A 20,465-nucleotide genomic window follows, 5' to 3' on the forward strand; every position below is an offset into this window, starting at 1 on the left:
AATGGCTACAAGGTGCTGGCAGGTCTTGTGATGAACCCTCCAGGAATATATTTAATCCCAGTTGGCAACCCTACATCCATGCACAGCCCCCAGCTCCACCTATTTCCGAAAGGGACTGACCATAATTTACACCCTCCTAAAGGACTGGAGTGTAGAAACGTTTTCATCACTAAGCAAGAAGGAAATCAAGCCAGGAAATTTAGATGCATCTAATTTTTTACAGTTGGTAATGGAATATAAAAGTCGGGAAGTTTTGCTACAGTTGCACATGGGCATTGCTACCACCTCATCTGGAGAATTGTCTACAGTTTTGGTCTCCTTACTTAAAGGATATAATTGCATTAGAAGCAATTCAGAGAACCAAAAAACCATAGAAAAGTTACAGCATTGAAAGAGGCCATTCAGCCCATCATGTCTGTGCCAGCCAAAAAAGAATAAAATTTAAGAAAACTAGCTGCCCATTTTAATCCCACCTTCCAGCACCTGGTCCATAGCCTTGCAGGTTACAGCACTTTAGATGCAGATCCAGGTACCTTTTAAATGAGTTGAAGGCTTCTGACTCCACCACCAAACCAGGCAATGAATTCCAAACACCGACCACTCTCTGGTGAAGAAGTTTTTACTCATGTCCCCTCTAATCCTTCTATCAATCACCTTAAATCTGTGCCACCTGGTAATGAACTCTCTGCTAAGGGAAACAGGGCATCCCTGTCAACTGTGAAGGAATGGCGATATATTTCCAAGTCAGGATGGTGAGTGGCTTGTTGGGGAATTTCCAGGTGGTGGTGTTCCCATGTGTCTACTGCCCCTGTCCTTACAAATGGTAATGGTCGTAGGTTTGGAAGGTGCTGCTTAAGGAGCCTTGGTGAGTTTCCGCAGTGCATCTTTTAGATGGTGCACACTGCTGCCACTGTTTGTCGGTGGTGGAGAGATGAATGTTTGTGGATGTGGTGCCAATCAAGTGGGCTGCTTTGTCCTGGATGATGTCGAGCTTCTTGAGTCTTATTGGAGCTGCACTCATCCAGGCAAGTGGAGAGTATTCCATCACACTCCTAACTTGTGCCTTGTAGATAGTGGACAGGCTTTGGGGAGTCAGGAGGTGAGTTACTCGCCGCAGGATTCTATACTTGTAGCCACAGTATTTATATGGCTAGTCCGAATTCAGTTTCTGGTCAATGGTACCCCCCAGGATGTTGATAGTGGGAGATTCAGCGATGGCAATGCCATTGAACATCAAGGGGCAGTGGTTAGATCCGCTCTTGTTGGAGATGGTCATTGCTTGACACTTGTGTGGAGCAAATGTTAATTGCCACTTGTCAGCCCAAACCTGGATATTGTCCAGCTCTTGCTGCATTTGGACATGGACTGCTTCAGTATCAGGAGTCACAAATGGTGCTGAACGTTGTGCAATCATCAGCGAACATTCCCACTTCTGACCTTACGATGCAAGGAAGATCATTGATGAAACAGCTGAGGATCCAGTCGTGAATGATGGTGGAAAATTAAGCAACTCACTGGAAGAGGAGGCTCGACAAATATCCCCATCCTCAATGATGGGGGAGCCCAGCACATCAGTGCAAAAGATAAGGCTGAGCATTCGCAACAATCTTCAGCCAGAAGTGCCGAATGGATGATCCATCTCGGCCTCCTCCGGAGGTCCCCAGCATCACAGATGCCAGTGTTCAGGCAATTCGATTCACTCCACGTGATATCAAGAAACAGCTGAAGGCACTGGATATTGCAAAGGCTATGGGCCCTGACAATATTCTGGCAACAGTACTGAAGACTTGTGCTCCAGAACTTGCCATGCCCTAGCCAAGCTGTTCCAGTACAGCTACAACACTGGCATCTACCCGGCTATGTGGAAAATTGCCCAGGTATGTCCTGTATACAAAAAGCAGGACAAATCTAAACCGGCCAATTACCCCACCCACCCCCATCAGTCCACTCTCCATCATCAGTAAAGTAATGGAAGGGGTCATCAACAGTGCTATCAAGCATCACTTGCTTAGCAATAACCTGCTCACTGACACCCAGTTTGGGTTCCGCCAGGGCCACTCAGCTCCTGATCTCATTACAGCCTTGGTTCAGACATGGACAAAAGAGCTGAAACTCCCAAGGTGAGGTGAGAGTGACTGCCCTTGACATCAAGGCCGCATTTGACCGAGTGTGGCAACAAGGAGCCCTAACAAAACTGGAGTCAATGGGAATCAGGGGGAAAACTCTCCGCCGGTTGGGAGTCATACCTAGCACAAAGGAAGATGGTTGTGGTTGTTGGAGGTCAGTCATCTCAGCTTCAGGACATCACTGCAGGAGTTCCTCAGGTAGTGTCCTCGGCCCAACCACCTTCAGCTGCTTCATCAATGACCTTCCTTCCACCATAAGGTCAGAAGTGGGGATGTCCGCTGATGATTGCACAATGTTCAGCACCATTCATGACTCCTCAGACACTGAAGCAGTCCATGTCCAAATGCAGCAAGATCTGAACAATATCCAGGCTTGGGCTGACAAGTGGCAAGTAACATTTGCTCCACACAAATGTCAGGCAATGACCATCTCCAACAAGAGAGAATCCTACCATCGCCCTTGACGTTCAATGGCATTACCATCACTGAATTTCCCACTATCAACATCCTGGGGGTTACCATGGACCAGAAACTGAACTGGACTAGCCATATAAATACTGTGGCTACAAGAGCAGGTCAGAGGCTAGGAATCGTGCGAGTAACTCGCCCCCTGACTCTCCAAAGCCTGTCCACCATCTACAAGGCACAAGTTAGGAGTGTGATGGAATGCTCCCCACTTGCCTGGATGAGTGCAGCTTCCAAAACACTCAAGAAGCTTGACACCATCCAGGACAAAGCAATCTGCTTGATTGGCACCACATCCACAAATATTCACTCCCCCCATCACCAACACACAGTAGCAGCAGTGTGTACCATCTACAAGATGCACTGCAGGAATTCACCAAGGCTCCTTAGACAGCACCTTCCAAACTCACCACCACTACCACCTAGAAGGACGAGGGCAGCAGATAGATGGGAACACCACCACCTGGAATTTCCTCTCCAAGTCATTTACCATCCTGACTTGGAAATATATTGCTGTTCCTTCACTATCGCTGGGTTAAAATCCTGGAATTCCCTTCCTAACTGCACTGTGGGTGTACTAACACCACATGGACTGCAGCAGTTCAAGAAGGCAGCTCACCACCACTTTCTCAAGGGCAACTAGGGATGGGCAATAAATGCTGGCCCAGCCAGCGAAGCCCACATCCCATGAATAAATTTTTTAAAACACAACACAGTGGAGGGAATCCTCAATGTGAAGACGGGACTTCATCTCCACAAGGACTGTGTTGTGGTCACTCCTACCAATACTATCATGGACAGATGCATCTGCGGCAGGCAAATTGGTGAGGATGAGGTCAAGTATGTTTTTCCCTCTTGTTGGTTCCCTCACCACTTGCTGCAGGCCCAATGCAGTAGTCATGTCCTTTAGGATTTGGCCAGTTTGATCTATGGTGGTGCTACTGAACCACTCTTGGTGATGGACATTGAAGTCCCCCACCCAGAGTACATTCTGCACCCTTTCCACCCTCAGTGCTTCCTCCAAGTGGTGTTCAACATGGAGGAGCACAGATTCACCAGCTGAGTGGGTGGGGGGGGCACGGCGGGTGGCAGGGTGCGGGACGTGGTAATCAGCTGGAGGTTTCCTTGTCCATGTTTGACCTGATGCCATCAGACTTCATGAGGCCCGGAGTCGATATTGCGGACTCCCCAGGGCAACTCCCTCCCGACTGTGTATGACCTTAAGGGAAAATATTTTTATGAAGAAGTAAGTGTGTCGATTGGCTACAAAAACAAAATACTGCGGATGCTGGAAACCTGAAATAAAAACAAAAAATGGTGGAAACGCTCAGCATCTGTGCAGAGATAAACTGAGTTAACGTTTCAGTCGTGACCATTTATCAGAACGGTTGTTAAGTGATTACACGGTTTTACTGAAAATCTCCTCGGACTCTGGTACCTCTAGGTTGTGTTTTTGAAAGCCCCGTACGTGGGTCAACACATCTAAAAAAAAATGGTGACTAGTTGTTGTTTCCTGGTTTAAACTGTCTTATCCACGTACCCTTTACGATGGGGTTGGGGAAGGGAGTGGGGGGGAAGGCGTGGGGCACCACATCCATCGGATTCCAGTGCTGCCGCTGGACCATCAAACCACTACAAAGAGTGAGTGCTGCAGTCTCAGTTGCTGGGGGTGACAGATATGAGTCTCAAATTCAACCCTTCCGAACCAGAGGTGGTCATTCCAGCTGTATGTGAGTATCCAATTGGCTGTCAACCCAGGAATTTACAAACCATAGTCTAGACTCTGCCCTGTCGGGGACAGAAATAAAACTGCGGGGGAAATAAAATAAAACCAGATGAAGGTGACTGGTATGAAAATGACTCATTGGATCCTAAATTAGGTCAATGAAAGTTCAGTAGAAGTTAGTTGCAATTGCATTGTGACGTTAATCCTCAGTATTTGATCATACTCTGCAGTCTGAAGGTCCATTCAAACATTAGGGCTGCAGTGTAGTTTTTTTGTGAAGGAAAACACTCATAACAAATAAAAATAAAATACGGCAGATGCTGGAGATCTGAAATAAAATCAGAAAGTGCTGCGAAATCTCAGCAGGTGAAGAGGAGTCACATTGGACGCGAAAGGTTAACTCTGTTTCTTCACGAATTCTTCAGACCTGCTGTGTTTTTCCAGCACTTTCTGTTTTTATTTAGAACAAATAGTTTTCTCACCAAAATGAAGAGATGAGGACAGCATCATGCAAAGGAGTCTGTTTATTAATTTTATACAGTAAGTTCACCCTGTGTGGACAGGAGCATCTAGCATCAGATGGGGGGAAAAGCTGAAGAAGGAACAGATGTGTCAGCCCTTGATCTCTTGTCCTCATATTTGAGGTGGTTCATTTTTCACTCCCAGCCGGATACAACAAATCTTGACACGCATTTCCTGAAAAACAATGCAATTGGAAATATTTCCTCCGGCCGTTATTTTCAGAAAAATTCCACGACCACTCCTACCCTGCCCCTACCCCCTCCACCCCCACCACCCCTCCCTTCCCATCCCACCACACCCCCCCAGCAAATTTGGCCTTACCAGAAACGTGTAATTGTGTAAGGTATTAGAAGCACATTTAATCAAGCTTGGCAGTTTAATGTAGAGTATCATAAACAGACATTCAAATAACTATTCCAACAGAGGGAGCAATATCTTAGTAGTTTTGCATTGGACTAGTAATCCAGAGGCCTGGAAAAATAATTACTTGCAAAAGGCATTTGATACGGCGCCACACAGTAGACTTGTGAGAAAAGTTATAGCTTGTTGTATAAAAGGGACAATAGCAACATAGATACAAAGTTGGCTGAGTGACAAGAAACAGAGAGTAGTGGTTAATGGATATTTTTCAAGCCAGAGGAAGGTTTGTACTGGAGTTCCCCAGGGGTTGGTATTGGGACATTTGCTTTTCCTGATATATATTAATGATCTACACCTTGGTGTACAGGGAACAATTTCAAAATTTGCAAATGATACAAAACTTGGAAGCATTGTAAACTGTGAGGAGGACAGCGTAGAACTTCAAAAGGAAATAGACAAGTTGGTGGAATGGGTGGATAGGTGGCAGATGAAGTTCAATGCAGAGAGATATGAGGTAGGAAGAACATGGAGAGACAATTTTGTTATGGCACAGCGGAAGGTAAATGCTGAGCTGCTCAAATCCCAAAGGGAAACTTGAAACAGCTGCCACAACTGTTTTGCAATTTGTATTTTTATTTTGAGATGCATGCCTTGAATACAGTAGTAATAAGTCCACTGAGTATTAGGGGTTTTCTACAAAACTAAATAAAGCATTTATTAATAGTAGAAATGAGTTTAAGCACACACATAGGTCTACAAATTACTACTATAATAACTCCTAACTCCCCTAATTAATCTGACTCCCAGTTACGCCTCCGTTAAGACAACAGTGAAACAAGATAAATTTCAACAGACCCAGGCAAAGCGCACAGTATCCTGGACAGGGATACTCACAATGAGTTTTCTTAGCTTCAGTTCCAGCAGACAACAGCTTGATACATAGAAGCTGGAGGCTTTTTGCCTTGTGTTAGATCTTAGAATGCCTTCCTCCTTATACATAACCTCATCTCCTTTATGTATGTTTCTCCCTTTTTAATGTAAGTTCCATTGTTCCAAGATGTCTTTGCAACTTTATTTTTTCCACAATATAAATCTTCCATAGTACTCATACTATCAGTAATCTTTGGGAAAAATAAACACGCTGTTTGGCTTAGCCTCTTCTGGCTAGGTGTAACATCCCATCATTTCTTTGAAACTCAAACCACTCTGGTTTCTCTAAAAATGCAAATGGTCCTCACACCTCACATTCTAAAACTTCAGCCATGTTTACATATTTAGCAATTCAAACCTAGCTTCTCTTCTGATAACTCAAAAGCTCCAGACTAGCTGTCTACAATTCAATTAAAACCCACCCCCACACACATCCACACAGAGATACTAATCCAAACCCCACTATTAACCTACTCTTAAAATAAATCACAATAATATTATGAAAATGATTATATTTTCATGACAGCATAAAATAAAGGGTACAACTAAGGGGGATCAGGAGCAGAGGAATCCACTTGTATATGTGCATGAGTCATTAAAGCTGGCAGGACAGATTGAGAAAGCAGTTAATAAAGCATAAGTATCCAAGGCTTTATTAATAGGAGCATAGAGTACAAGAGCAAGGGGGTCATGTTTAGCTTGTATAAGACACTAGTTAGACCTCAGCTGGAGTATTGCGTATAGTCCTGGACACTGCGCTTTAGGAAGGATGTGAAGGCATTGGAGAGAGTTCAGAAGAGGTTTACGAGAATGATTGCAGGGATGAGAAACTCCAGTAATGAAGATAGATTGGAGAAGTTGGGACTCTTTTCCTTATCCCAACTCTCTGCCTTCTATTAGTTAGCCAATCCTCTATCTGTGCTAATATACTACCCCAACACCATGGGCTCTTATCTTATTAAGTAGCCTTATGTGCGGTACCTTGTCGAACACCTTTTGAAAATCGAAATATATTACAATCTAAAATGGCTCCCTTTTATCTATATTGCTTGTTACCTCCTCAAAGAATTCTAATTAATTTGTCAGGCATGATTTCCCCTTCATGAAGCCATGCTGACTCTGCTTGATTATCTTATAGAGTCAAAAGAGGTCTACAGCACAGAAAAAGGCCCTTCAGCCCATCAAGTTTGCACTGGCCAAACAAGTACTTAACTATTCTAATCCCATTTTCCAGCACTAGACCCAGAGCCTTGTAGGCCATGGCATCGCAAGTGCACATCCAAATACTTCTTAAATGTTATGAGGGCTTCTGCCTCTACCACCCTTTCAGGCAGTGAGTTCCAGATTCCCACCACCCTCTGGGTGAAAAATTCTTCCTCACATCCCCTCTAAATCTCCTGCCCCTTTTCTTAAATCTATGCCCCCTGGTTATTGATCCCTCCACCAAGGGGAAAAGTTCCTTCCTGTCTGCCCTATCTATGCCCCTCATAATTTTATACACCTCAATCATGTCCCCCCTCAAACTCATCTGCTCCAAGGAAAATAACTCCAGTGTATCCAATCTCTCCTCATAACTAAAACTCTCCAGCCCAGGCAACATCCTGGTAAATCTCCTCTGCATTCTCTCTAGTGCAATCACATCCTTCCTATAATGTGGATTCCAGAACTGCACACAATACTCTAGCTGTGGCCTAACCAGCGTTTTATACAGTTCCAGCATAACTCCCCTGCTCTTATATTCTATGCCTCAGCTAATAAAGGCAAGTATCCCATATGCCTTCTTAACCACCTTATCTACCTGTCCCGCTACCTTAAGGGACCGGTGGACATGCTCACCAATGTCCCTCTGATCCTCGGTACTTCCCAGGGTCCTCCCATTCATCATGTATTCCCGTGCCTTGTTTGTCCCGCCCAAGTGCATCACCTCACACTTGTCCGGATTAAATTCCATTTGCCACTGATCAGCCCATCTGACCAGCCCGTCTATATCCTCCTGTAATCTAAGGCTATCCTCCTTACTATTTACCACCCCACCAATTTTTGTGTCATCCGTGAACTTACTGACCAACCCTCCTACATTTAAGTCTAAATTGTTTATATATACCACAAACAGCAAGAGGCCCAACACTGAACCCCACTGGACACAGGCATCCAGTCACAAAAACACCCCTCAACTTTTACCCTCTGCTTCCTACCACTCAGCCAATTCTGGATCCAATTTGCCAAATTACCTTGGATCCCATGGGCTCTTACCTTCCTTATCAGTCTCCCATGTGGGACCTTATCAAAGGCCTTGCTGAAGTCCAAGTAGACTACGTCAAATGCATTGCCCTCATCTATACACCTGGTCACCTGTTCGAAAAATTCAATCAAATTGGTCAGACATGACCTCCCCTTAACAAAACCATGCTGACTGTCCCGATTAATCCCTGCTTCTCCCAGTGTAGATTAATTCTGTCCTTCAGACTTGCTTCCAATGGTTTCCCTACCACTGAGGTTAGACTGACTGGCCTGTAGTTCCCTGGTTTATCCCTTCCTCCCTTCTTGAATAACGGTACCACATTGGCTGTCCTCCGATCCTCTGGCACCTCTCCTGTGGCCAGAAAGGTATTGAAAATTATTGCCAGCGCCCCTGCTATCTCCTCCCTTGCCTCACTCAACAGCCTGGGATACATTTCATCCGGGCCTGGAGATTTATCTGCTTTTAAGCCTGCCAGACCACTTAGAACCTCCTCCCTTTCTATGCTAATTTCTTTAATTATATCAGTCTAATTATATTAATTAGTCCTCCTGCCTGATTTCCATACACATATTGTCCCTCTCACTTGTGAACACCGACACAAAGTATTAATTTAGAACACTACCTACGGCTTCCGGCTCCAGACGCATATTACCACTATGGTCCTTAATGGGTCCTAATCTTTCCCTAGTTATCCTCTTACTCTTAATGTACTTGTAAAGTAACTTTATTTTACCTGCCATGTTTTTTCATGCCCCCTTTTTGCTCTCCTAATTTCCTTTTTAAGTTCCCCCCTACACATTCTATGCTCCTCTGGGGCTTCCGCTGTTTTGAGCCCTCGGTATCTGCCAAAAGCCTCCCTTTCTCTCTTTATACAATTCTGTATACCCCTCAACACCGAGAGTTCCCTGGATTTGTTCATCCCACCCTTTGTCTTTACTGGAATATGGGGGCCCTGTTCTCCCTATTTCCTTCTTGAATGAGTCCCACTGCTCTGACGCAGATTTACCTAAAAGTAGCTGCTCCCAGTTCACTCTGGCCAAATCATATCTGATCTTATTAAAATCGGCCTTCCCCCAATTTAGAACTCAGATTTCTGACCCATCCTTGTCCTTTTCCATAACAACCTTGAATCTAATGGAGTTATGATCACTATCTGCAAAATGCTCCCCTATTGATACCTCTACCACTTGCCCAGCTTCGTTCCCTAAAATTAAGTCCAGGACCACCCCCTCTCTTGCAGGACCTTCTACATACTGGCTTAAAAAGCTCTCCTGGATGCATTTTAAGAATTCCGCTCCCTCTAAACCTATCACACTATGACTAACCCAGTTAATTTTGGGGAAGTTGAAATCCCCCACTATTACTACCTTATTATTTTTACACTTCTCTGAAATTTGACATATCTGCTCTTCCATTTCTCTCTGACTGTTTGGGGGCCTATAGTACACTCCCAGCAGTGTGATTGCTCCTTTTTTGCTTTTAAGTTCTACCCATATGACTTCATTTGAGGAGCCTTCTAAGATGTCATCCCTTCTTACTGCTGTAATTGATTCCTTGATCAATATTGCAATACCCCCTCCTCTTTTCCCTCCTTCCCTGTCTCGTTTGAAAACCCTATATCCTGGAATATTGAGCTGCCAATCCTGCCCCTCTCTCAACCATGTCTCTGTGACAGCAATGACATCATACTTCGATGTGTTAATTTGTGCCCTCAACTCATCTGCCTTATTCGTCAGACTCCTTGCATTAAAATAAATACCATCCAACCTTGCCAAACTCCCTTGTGCCTTAACTGGCCTATAATTTCTATGCCTTCCAGGCTCACTTGCTCTCTCTTCTAATTTTGGCTGTGCATCTCCCTCTGCTGAACCTCCTCTCAGGATCCCATCCCCCTCCCAAGTTAGTTAAACCCTTCCCAACAGCACCAGCAAACTTCCCTGCAAGGATGTTTGTCCCACTGTGACTAACTAGTCGGTTCAGGTGCAACCCATCCATCTTGTACAGGTCCCACCACCTCCAGAAGTGGTCCCAATGTCCCAGAAATCTAAAGCCCTCCCTCCTGCACCATACCTCCAGCCACGTTTTCACCTGGACTAACCTCCTATTTCTATACTCACTAGTGCATGGCACCGGAAGTAATCCGGAGATTACTACCTTTGAGGTCCTGTTTTTTCATCTGCTTCCTAGCTCCCTAAATTCTGCTTGCAGGACCTCATCCTTCTTTCTACCTATGTCGTTGGTACCAATATGCACCACGATCTTTATCTGTTCACATTCCCCCTTTAGAATGCCCTGCAGCCGTTCAGTGACATCCTTGACCCTGGCACCAGGGAGGCAACATACCATCCTGGAGTCATGTCTACTGCCGCAGAAATGCCTGTCTGTTCCCATTACTATCGAGTCTCCTACCACTATTGCTCTTCCCCTCTTTTCCCTCCCACCCTGTGCAGCTGAGCCACTCACAGTGCCATTAGTGTGGCTGCGCTCCTCAGAGGAACTGTCACTTTCACCGTTTTCAAACACAGAAAAACGGTTCTCGAGCGAGATGCACCCTGGGGATTTCCTGACTATCTACCTGACACCTTTCTTCTGACTGATGGTCACCCATTCCCCCTCTGTCTGCACTTCCGTAAGCTGTAGGGTGACCACGTCTAAAAATGTACTATCCACGAAACTCTCAGCCTCACAGAGGCACCTCAGTGCCTTCAGGTGCCGCTTAAGCTCCGAAACTCGGAGCTCAAGTAGCTGCAGCTGGTGGCACTTCCTGCACACTTGTTCAGTCAGAGTGCAAGGAGCATATAGGACTTCCCACATTGCAGGCGGTACATAACATGAGCTGCCCTGCTATGCCTCTAGTTGGAAAAAAAAAACCCTTACTTTAAGTTAAATACAGTAAAAAAACGTTAAATTATTTATGTACTTGAAATAAAAACTAGAACGCTTACCTTTCCTTAACTTAATTTATTTTAAACTGGAGAAAAAACGGGAGATAAACACTTACCCACTACTCACCAATCAGCTCTCACCTTTGTGCTGACATCACTTTTTGAAGCTTCCCCACACTCACACTGGTTCTGATCTCTCCGCCGCTCTCTCAAGCTGTCTTGTGATGTCACTTTTGTTATTTTCAACAAGAAATGACTGCAGGACTCTCTTCCCAGACTGCTTCACCGTGATGCTGACTGCAGGACACTCTTCCCAGGCTGCTTCACTGCGATGCTGACTGCAGGACACTCTTCCCAAACTGCTTTACTGCGATGCTGACTGCAGGACACTCTTCCCAGACTGCTTCACCGTGATGCTGACTGCAGGACACTCTTCCCAATTATGTATTTCTAAATACTCTGCTATTACATCCTTTATAATAGACTCTAGCATTTTCCCAATGACAACCATGAAACCATTGTAGATTGTTGTAAAAACCCATCTGGTTCACTAATGTCCTTTAGGAAAGGAAATTTGCTGTCCTTATCTGATCTGGCCTACATATGATTCCAGACCCACAATTGTGGTTGACTCTTAAATGCATTCTGAATTGGCCTAGCAAGACATTCAGTTATCACCTCCCCACTTCTCAAGGGCACCTAGGGATGGGCAATAAATGTTGCCATGAATGAATTTTTAAAAAGGCATTGGGTCCTGGGAACTTGTCAGTTTTCCCATCACAATGATGGTGGTTGTTTTAAGTTCCTTCCTCCCATTCTCCTCTTGATTTTCAAGTATCTTTGGGAAGTTTTCTGAGTCTTCTACAGTGAAGACAGGCACAAAATACCTGTTCAATGCCTCTGACACTTCCTGACCTCCATTATCAATTCCCAAGACTCACCCTCCAGAGGACCAATACTAGCCTTAGTTACGCTTTTCCTATTTAAATACTTGTAGAAACTCTTGCTATCTATTTTTATATTACTAGCCAGCTTCCTTTCACACTCTACTTTCTCCTTCTTTATTATATTTTAGTTATTCTTTGTTGGTTCTTAAAATCTGACCAATCTTCTGACCTACCACTAATCTTTGCAGATTTGTACAGTGTTTCTTTCAATTTGATACAATCCTTAACTTCCTTATTCAGCCACAGACAATGCATCCTTCTCAAAGAGTCTTTCATACTGGGAAAAATCTTTACGGAGAGTTATTAAATATCTCCTTAAAAGCCTGCCACTGCATTTCTATTGTCCTATCTTTTAACATAGTTTCCCAGTTCACTTTAGCTAGCTCTACTTTCATACCTTAAAAATACCTTAATTCAGGTTTAAAACACAAGTCTTAGACCCACACTTCTCCCCTTCAAACTGAATGTCAAATTCTATCATGTTATGATCACTGTCACTTAAAGCCTCCTTTACCAAGAGATTATTGATTAATTCTATTTCATTGCTCATTACCAGGCCTAAGATAGCCTGCTCCGAGTTGGCTCTAGAGCATACTGCTCAAAGAAATTGTCTCGCATATGCACTATGAACTAATTTTCCAGGCCACCTTTGCCAATCTGATACACTCAATCTACATGTAGATTAAAGTAACACATGGTTATTTCAGTACCTTTCCTACACACCCCATTTATTTCTTCCTGTACACTCTGTCCTGCAATGTAACTACTGTTAGGGGGCCTATACACTACTCCCACAAGTGACCTCTTTCCTGTTTCTTATCTCTACCTAAACTGATTCCAAATTTTGCTCTTTCGATCTAAGGTCATCTTTCACTACTGTACTAATGACATCCTCAATTAACAGAGCTAACATTTGTGTTAACAGTTGTGAACAATTAAACAACTAATGGGAGTATTAGGCTCCATGAACATCCCCATCCTCAATAATGGCAGTGTCCAGTATGAGTGCAAATGACAGGTTTAAATGTTCACTATCACCTTCAGCCAGATGTGCCGAGTAAATGATCCTTCTCGGACTGCTCCTGAGATTGCCACCATTAAAGTTGCCAGCCCTCAGCTAATTCATATGAACATGCGAATTAGGAGCAGGAGTAGGCCACACAGCCCTTCAAGCCTGCTCCGCCATTCAATATCATGACTGATCCGATTTTAACCTCAACACCACATTCCTGCCTACCCCCGATAACCTTTCACCTCCTTGCTTATCAAGAATCTATCTCCCTCTGCATTAAAAATATTCCAAGATTCTGCCTCCACTTCCTCTTGAGGAAGAAAGTTCTAAAGACTCTTGGCCTCCTGAGAGAAAAAAATTTGATTCACTGCATGTGATTTTAAGAAACTGCTGAAGGCAATGGACACAGCAAAGGATAGTGATCCTGATAACATCCCATTGGCCTCGCTCAATATTCTTCGGGCTCTGCTGGAGAAAAGAGTGCAGGAGGGATGCGACACTCTGGAAAGTGCTTTCAGTAGTTGCCCCTAATCAGAGATGGCAGCTGTCTGAACTTCCATGCCAAAAGTATGAGCTGCCATAGTAGGCTTAAGAGCAGCAGTTTGTCATAAGATGCCCTTATCATGCTGAGTTCCATTGTGATGTTGGTGGAGCTGATCACTCAGTCCAGGTGTGACAGAATGGGCTCCATGCTCTGCATAAATCCTTGAGACAGATTGGAGCTGGACTCCTCCATGCTTCATGACATTTGTGTGCAAGCTTTTGGCAAGCTGTTCAGTGCACGCAGCATTACCTAGTGTACGTCAATGAGCTTTCTGCGATAGGCTGGGCCCTCAAAGTCAGCATCTGAGCTGCAATGGAACTAATATGTGACATCTCCCTGTCGCATCCTCCCCTGCTCTCCCAGCTCCCGTGCACTCGGACCCAGTGAGTCACCATGTGCAGATCCCTCCTCTAATCAAATCTTTGAAGTCCAGGTGGTGCTAGTATTCGAGCTGGTGCTTATAACAGTCACATCAAGAAATCCTGCATCTTCAGGAATACTGTGCGTTGACATTCTCAGTAACTGAAACAAAAGTAACAGACAAGGACTAGTTTGTAATAAAAAACAGGAAATGCTGGAAAAATCCAGGTCTGGCAGCATATGTGGAGAGAGAAATAGGGTTAACATTTCAAGTCCATTTGACTCTTCTGCATCTTTCTGTTTTTATGTCAGATTTCCAGCATCCTCAGTATTTTGCTTTTATCTTGTGTTGTGCGGAAAGCAGAGAAAGAGAAGTGGGTTTTGGAAGAATATGTAGCTTGTCACATAGAGTGTGTGGGGAGAAGAAAAAGTTGGAAGGGCCTAAGAGGGTGAGGTATAAAGAAGCCCTGTGTGTTGCCAGTGGCCAGAGCCTCTATTCTGGCCCTCTCGTAATAGCCAGGATCCTCTCTTCAATGGATAGAGGGTATGCAGGCAGATTCCGACTCATCAGCTGACCACCTGTTGCCTTGTATTCTACGCCACCTTACCCTGCAATAAGGAGAAAAATGTGTTAGTGAGAGCCTTATGAAGCGTTTAGAGAAGTGGTTGTAAAGTTGGAATAGTTGACAATCTGCATGTGAGATGTGAGCTGTCAGGGTGAGTGCGTGAGCAGGATGTGAGCTGTCAGGGTAGATTAGTGGTGAGTACGTGAGCAGGAAGAGGAGATTTAGTGAGGTGTGATGTAGTGTTTGTAGGACAGTGTAGGATGGTAGAAAGAGAAGATCTTCATGGCCTCAATACGTCCCTAAGTACTTCGAAAGTGTAGTCACTGTTGAAATGTAGGAAATGCAGCAGCCAGTGTGTGCACAGCAAATTCCACAAACAGTAGCGTGATAATAACCAGATAACCTGTTTTAAGGCGTTGCTTGAGGGACACATCTTTGAAATTGGAAGGTAGGAACAAGGGTAGGCCTTCAGCCCATTCAGCCTGTTTCACCATTCTATTAGCCTTAACCCCATCTACCCATCTTGCTTCCGTAATTCTTAATACCCATGCCTAACAAAAAAAAATCTCTCAATCTCAATTTTGAAATTTTCAATTGACACAGTCACGGCAACTTTATGAGGGGGGTGGGTGGAAGAGTTCCAATGGAACTTTCACGTCCGGCTGAGGGATGACAGGGTCTCGATTTAACATCTCATCCAGAAAACATCATTAACACTAGAGCACTACTTCAGTACTGCTCAGAAGTGTCAGTCTAGGTCATGTAACTGTACCTCTGGCTCTGCATTGCACCCACATTGTTCAGTTTTGCTTTCTTGTCATTATGACTTCTAAATTATTCTACTGGAGTGGACAGGGATATATTTTGAACCTATTGGTTAGTTGGTTTCTCTCATTGGCTGTTTTAACTTGTACAGAAATTGAAAACAAATAGTCATCTAAACAGACAAATGTGTCTATTGGTATTTTAGAACTATACACAGTTATCTGTATGAGAACCATTGATCCAGCCTTGCATATTTGAGCTGATATGGTCACATTGTACAAATACTGCTTGTTTCAACAACTTCTGGGGGAAAAAAAAGCTATCTTTTAAATACATAATGAAGTCCTGAACATAAAATTGGTTAATTCTGAAAAGAGAGACATGTTGCTGAAGCTTTTCATCTCGCTCTCCTCAGGACAAATGCAAGAATGCCAAATTTCAAAAGATTACAACAATTTATATTACAAGGGGAAAGGGTTGGCTGCGACATTGCCACGGAGGGAGCAACATTTTTTTTCAATAAAACCTTTCCTGCTAGCTTTTCTATCAAAAGGGGTTATGAAGTGATGGAGAGAGGGAGGAGGGTCATGCTATGAAAGGGGTCAAGATGTGTGAGAGTGGGGTCAGCGTGCAAGGGGTCATTATGAGGGAGGGTGTTGTGATGGAGAAGGGGTCTGGGTGGCAAGAATGACAGATCCTCCACTAGGATGTAAGGGAGAATAGATTGATTAAAGATGTGTATACTTTTTAGGCACTAACAGTAGAAAATAGTATATGCATCTTGGGTAAATTAAGATAGCCTAACCGAACACATGCTGCAAGACACATACACATAAAGGATTTCTGCTGACACAGGAGACACTCTTGAGCAGCACAGTTAGAAAAGTGAGATAAGATGGAAAGCTGAAACCCTGGCAGCTGTAGCAGTTTATAGTCAACCACAATGCAAGCTAAATGAAAGGCGAAGAAAAGATAAATGAAGTTGAGTCCAAAGTTTTAATATAAGTGACACATAAATAGAAGAATAAATAAAGAAACTTCGGAATAATGGAAAAATACTGAGGGGAAAGGGTGAGCTCAGGCCAGTTGGATGCAGGCAACCTTGAGAACTACAGATAAGAATGGTCTCCAGTAACTGCTTTGGTTCTGTAATGAAATAGTTAGGAAGATTGGCTTGAAATGTTTACTGATGGTTATAAAAGTTCATGCATTCTAGTGGCCTGCAGACAACTTGGACTGAAGATACTAGGGATCAAACTCAGAGCATCTTGGGCTCATTCAATGCCTCCACCATGGGTAGGGCAAGGAGCAGGTCCCAAACCCATCCAAGATGGAACAGAGATCAAACCTTTAGCTGCTAGCACCAATCTGATCCACACTGGCAGTCCAGCCAATCACACCCACCCCACCCCAGGAGTCAAGTTACTGTGGCAACATGCACTTTTGCATGCATGCTGTAGTCTTGAGCTATGAATAGTGATGGTAGTCTCTCCAATTTCCTTTCCATCATATGGCTGACCAGGAATCTCTCCCAGTCTTACTGCCTGCCATAGGTGTGTTTTGGAAGGATCTACAAGTTGATACCCAACCTCTTTGGCCACATTATGAACACACCTTCTTTGGCCATCAAGTTCCGGAGTGGGACTAGAACCTGGACCTTGTGGCTCAGAGGCAGGGATGCTACCATTGTACCACAAAACCTCCCGCTTGTGAGTATATGGATGTTTAACACTTCCTATGATCTCGGTCATTAAGCAGGTTGGCAGCTAAATCTTACAGTATGGAGAAGAAGATCAAATGTGAAGGTGAAAGGGATGAGGATGTGAGCGATGAGGCAGTCAGGATGTTAGCAACATGGCTCAGGATTTGAATTTGAGAGATAAGCACGTGAGGGGTTAGTGTTGAAGGGAGTGTGTGAGTGAGAGGGAGTCTGTGTCTGTTTGAGGGGGCACAAACTGGGGGTTAAAGCATGTGAGATAATAGTTTGGGATTAGAATATGAAAGAGGTTGAATTAGGGAAGGGTGATGGAGTTGGATTTGGTTATGAGACCAAAGAGATCAGAGTATGAGAAGGGATCATGGTGGTCATGCTGAAAGGGAGGGGTCAGGTTGAAGAGTCCAACTGTGAAGGGTTAGGGTGTGAGGAAGAGGGATATGGATGTTGGGGACAGGATGCGAGGGATTGGAGTCATGTCAGGCTTTGAGAGATAACAGAGTCAGGGGATAAAGAGCAGAACAAAAGCAAAAAACTGACTTGCTGTAAATGTGAAATAAAAGCAGAAAACACTGGAAACATTTCTTTAAGGCATCATCTGTGGAGAGTTCATTTTCTCAGTCTGGTGACCTTCAGAACTTGAGTTGTGTAAAAAATCAGGATATAAGAGGGATCAGAGCTTGAGAGGCAAGGGGACTGTGAGAAGGATTCTTGTGTAAGTAAAAATGGATATTGGTATTTCTTCACCATCTCCGTCACACACTTTTAACCACAACACCCTCTGAAATCTTTTGTGACTGGTAGAAACAGAAAGGCATCATCGATCCATCTTGGAAAATCCAGTTGTTATTTTGTCCAGACCAGTAGATTGACTCCAGTTTTGAAACCAACACCATCAGGGCAAAAAAAGTACCAACAACCACCCACCTAAAGAGGAAGACATCACCAATACAAATACCATGTCAAACTAATAATGTGCGTTTATATAGTGTAAAATTAGACTTTTAAAGCTAAAAATACACAACGCGTCCAGCAGCGCCTCAAGCGAACTGCTGGCCAAAGTGTGACCTTGTTCCAAGATTATCTGGAAAGATAGAGATTAGCCTAAGAGTGGCAAGCAGTCAAAGCTTTGCCCTCCCCACACACAATTTTCTCCACTTCCCACTTTAGTCGCTTCCCACTTTACTCCCTCCCCTTCCCTGTCCCACTCCTCCTTTCCCCTCTCTTCGAACATACCCCTCCCCCACTTACCCCTCTCACCCAACTGCCATCTCCCCATCCCCTCCTAACTTCTCATTCTTCTCTCACTTACCCCTCTCCCTCAACCTCACCCCACTTTTGCCTAAATCCCAAACATCCCATTCCAACATCCCCCTTCCCTCCCAACTACCTCCAACCTCTTCCTCCCCACTTGTACTTCAGCTGGCCCCATTCCCCTCGCAAACTTCCCCCCAACTCCCACTCTCCCCCACCCAACTCCCAACCTCAAATTCCCCCTGCCAACATCCCCCTCTCCCCAACTACCCTTTCCCCAGTTGCCCCCTTTCTCAACCTCACCCTCTTCTCTCCCCTAATTTTCCCCTTTCTCAACTTCCCCTCCTCTCCCCTAATTTCCCCCTTTCTCAACTTCCCCCCATCTCTCCTCTAATTTCCCCCTTTCTCAACTCCCATTCTTTCCCTTTCCTAATTTCCCCCTTTTCAACTTGCCCCTCTTACCCCCACCCCCAATTTCCCCCTTTCTCAACTTCCCTCTTTCTCAAGTCCCCTTCTTCCCCCCAATTTCCCCTTTCTCAACTTCCCCTCATTTCCATTTTCTCAACTTCCTCTTCCCCCATCCCACCCCAACCCCAATTTCTCAACACCCCCCAAATTCTTCCTTTCTCAACTTCCTTTCTTCCCCCTACCCCCAATTTCTCTCTTTCTCAACTTCCCCTCTTCCCCCTCCCCCGATTGTCCCTTTCTCAACTTTTCCCCCTCCCCCGATTCCCCCTTTCTCAACTTCCCCTTCCCCCGATTTCCCCTTTCTCATCATCCCCTCTTCCCCCTCCCCCAATTCCCCCCATTCCCCCTCCCCAATTCCCCCCATTCCCCCTCCCCCAATTCCCCCTCCCCTTCTCTTATCTCAATTTCCCCTGTTCCCCCATCCCCAATTTCCCTTTCTCAACTTCCCATTCCCCCCACCCCCAATTTCCCCTTTCTCAACTTCCCGTTCCCCCCACCCCCACTGTCCCCTTACTCAACTTCCCCTCACTCAATTTCCCCTCTACCCCTTCTCCCCACCCCTAATTTCCCTCTTTCTCAAATTCCCTTCTTCCTCCTCTCCAATTTCCCCCTTCCCCTCCTCCCCTCCCCCTCTCCTCCCCATCTCCCCTCCCCCTCCTCCCCATCTCCCCTCCCCCTCTCCCCTCCCCTCCCCTATTCTCCCCTTCCCTCCCCCCCTCCCCCCATTTCCCCTCTCCACCCATGTTGTTGTCAGTTCCCAGTACAAATGTAATTATCTGGAAATCATTTCTTTCAGTGGGTTAAGTAAATTTAAGAATGGCACCTTATTTAAGTGGAGTGTGCTTGGCGAGTGATTGGTGATAACTGGTGTGAGTCTCTATGCCTTATTTTCCCTTCTCTCAATTTCCCCCGTTCCCCCCACCCCCAATTTCCCCTTTCTCAACATCCCGTTCCCCCCACCCCCACTGTCCCCTTTCTCAACTTCCCCTTCCTCAATTTCCCCTCTTCCCCACCCCTAATTTCCCCTCTTCCCCACCCCTAATTTCCCTCTTTCTCAAATTCCCTTCTTCCTCCTCTCCAATTTTCCCACTCCCCCCTCCCTCCTCCTCCTTCCCTCCCCCCTCCCTCCCTCCCCCCTCTCCCCTCCCTCCCTCCTCCCTCTCCCCTCCCTCCCTCTCCCCTTCCTCCTCCCTCCCCCACCCCCCTCCCCCCCACCTCCCTCCCTCCCCCCACTCCCCCTCCCTCCTCATTCCCCCCCTCCACCTCATTCCCCCCTCCCCCTCATTCCCTCCCCCCATTCCCCCTCCCCCCTCATTCCCCCTCCCCCCTCATTCCCCCCTCCCCCTCATTCCCCCCCTCCCCCCTCATTCCCCCCTCCCCCCTCATTCCCCCCCTCCCCCTCCCCCTCATTCCCCCCCTCCCCCTCATTCCCCCCCCTCATTCCCCCCCCTCATTCCCCCCCTCCCCCTCATTCCCCCCCCTCCCCCTCATTCCCCCCCTCCCCCTCCCCCTCATTCCCCCCCCTCCCCCTCCCCCTCATTCCCCCCCCTCCCCCTCCCCCTCATTCCCCCCCCTCCCC

This window comes from Cetorhinus maximus, chromosome 3 (genome assembly GCF_964194155.1).
Source record: "Cetorhinus maximus chromosome 3, sCetMax3.hap1.1, whole genome shotgun sequence".
NCBI lineage: Eukaryota > Metazoa > Chordata > Chondrichthyes > Lamniformes > Cetorhinidae > Cetorhinus > Cetorhinus maximus.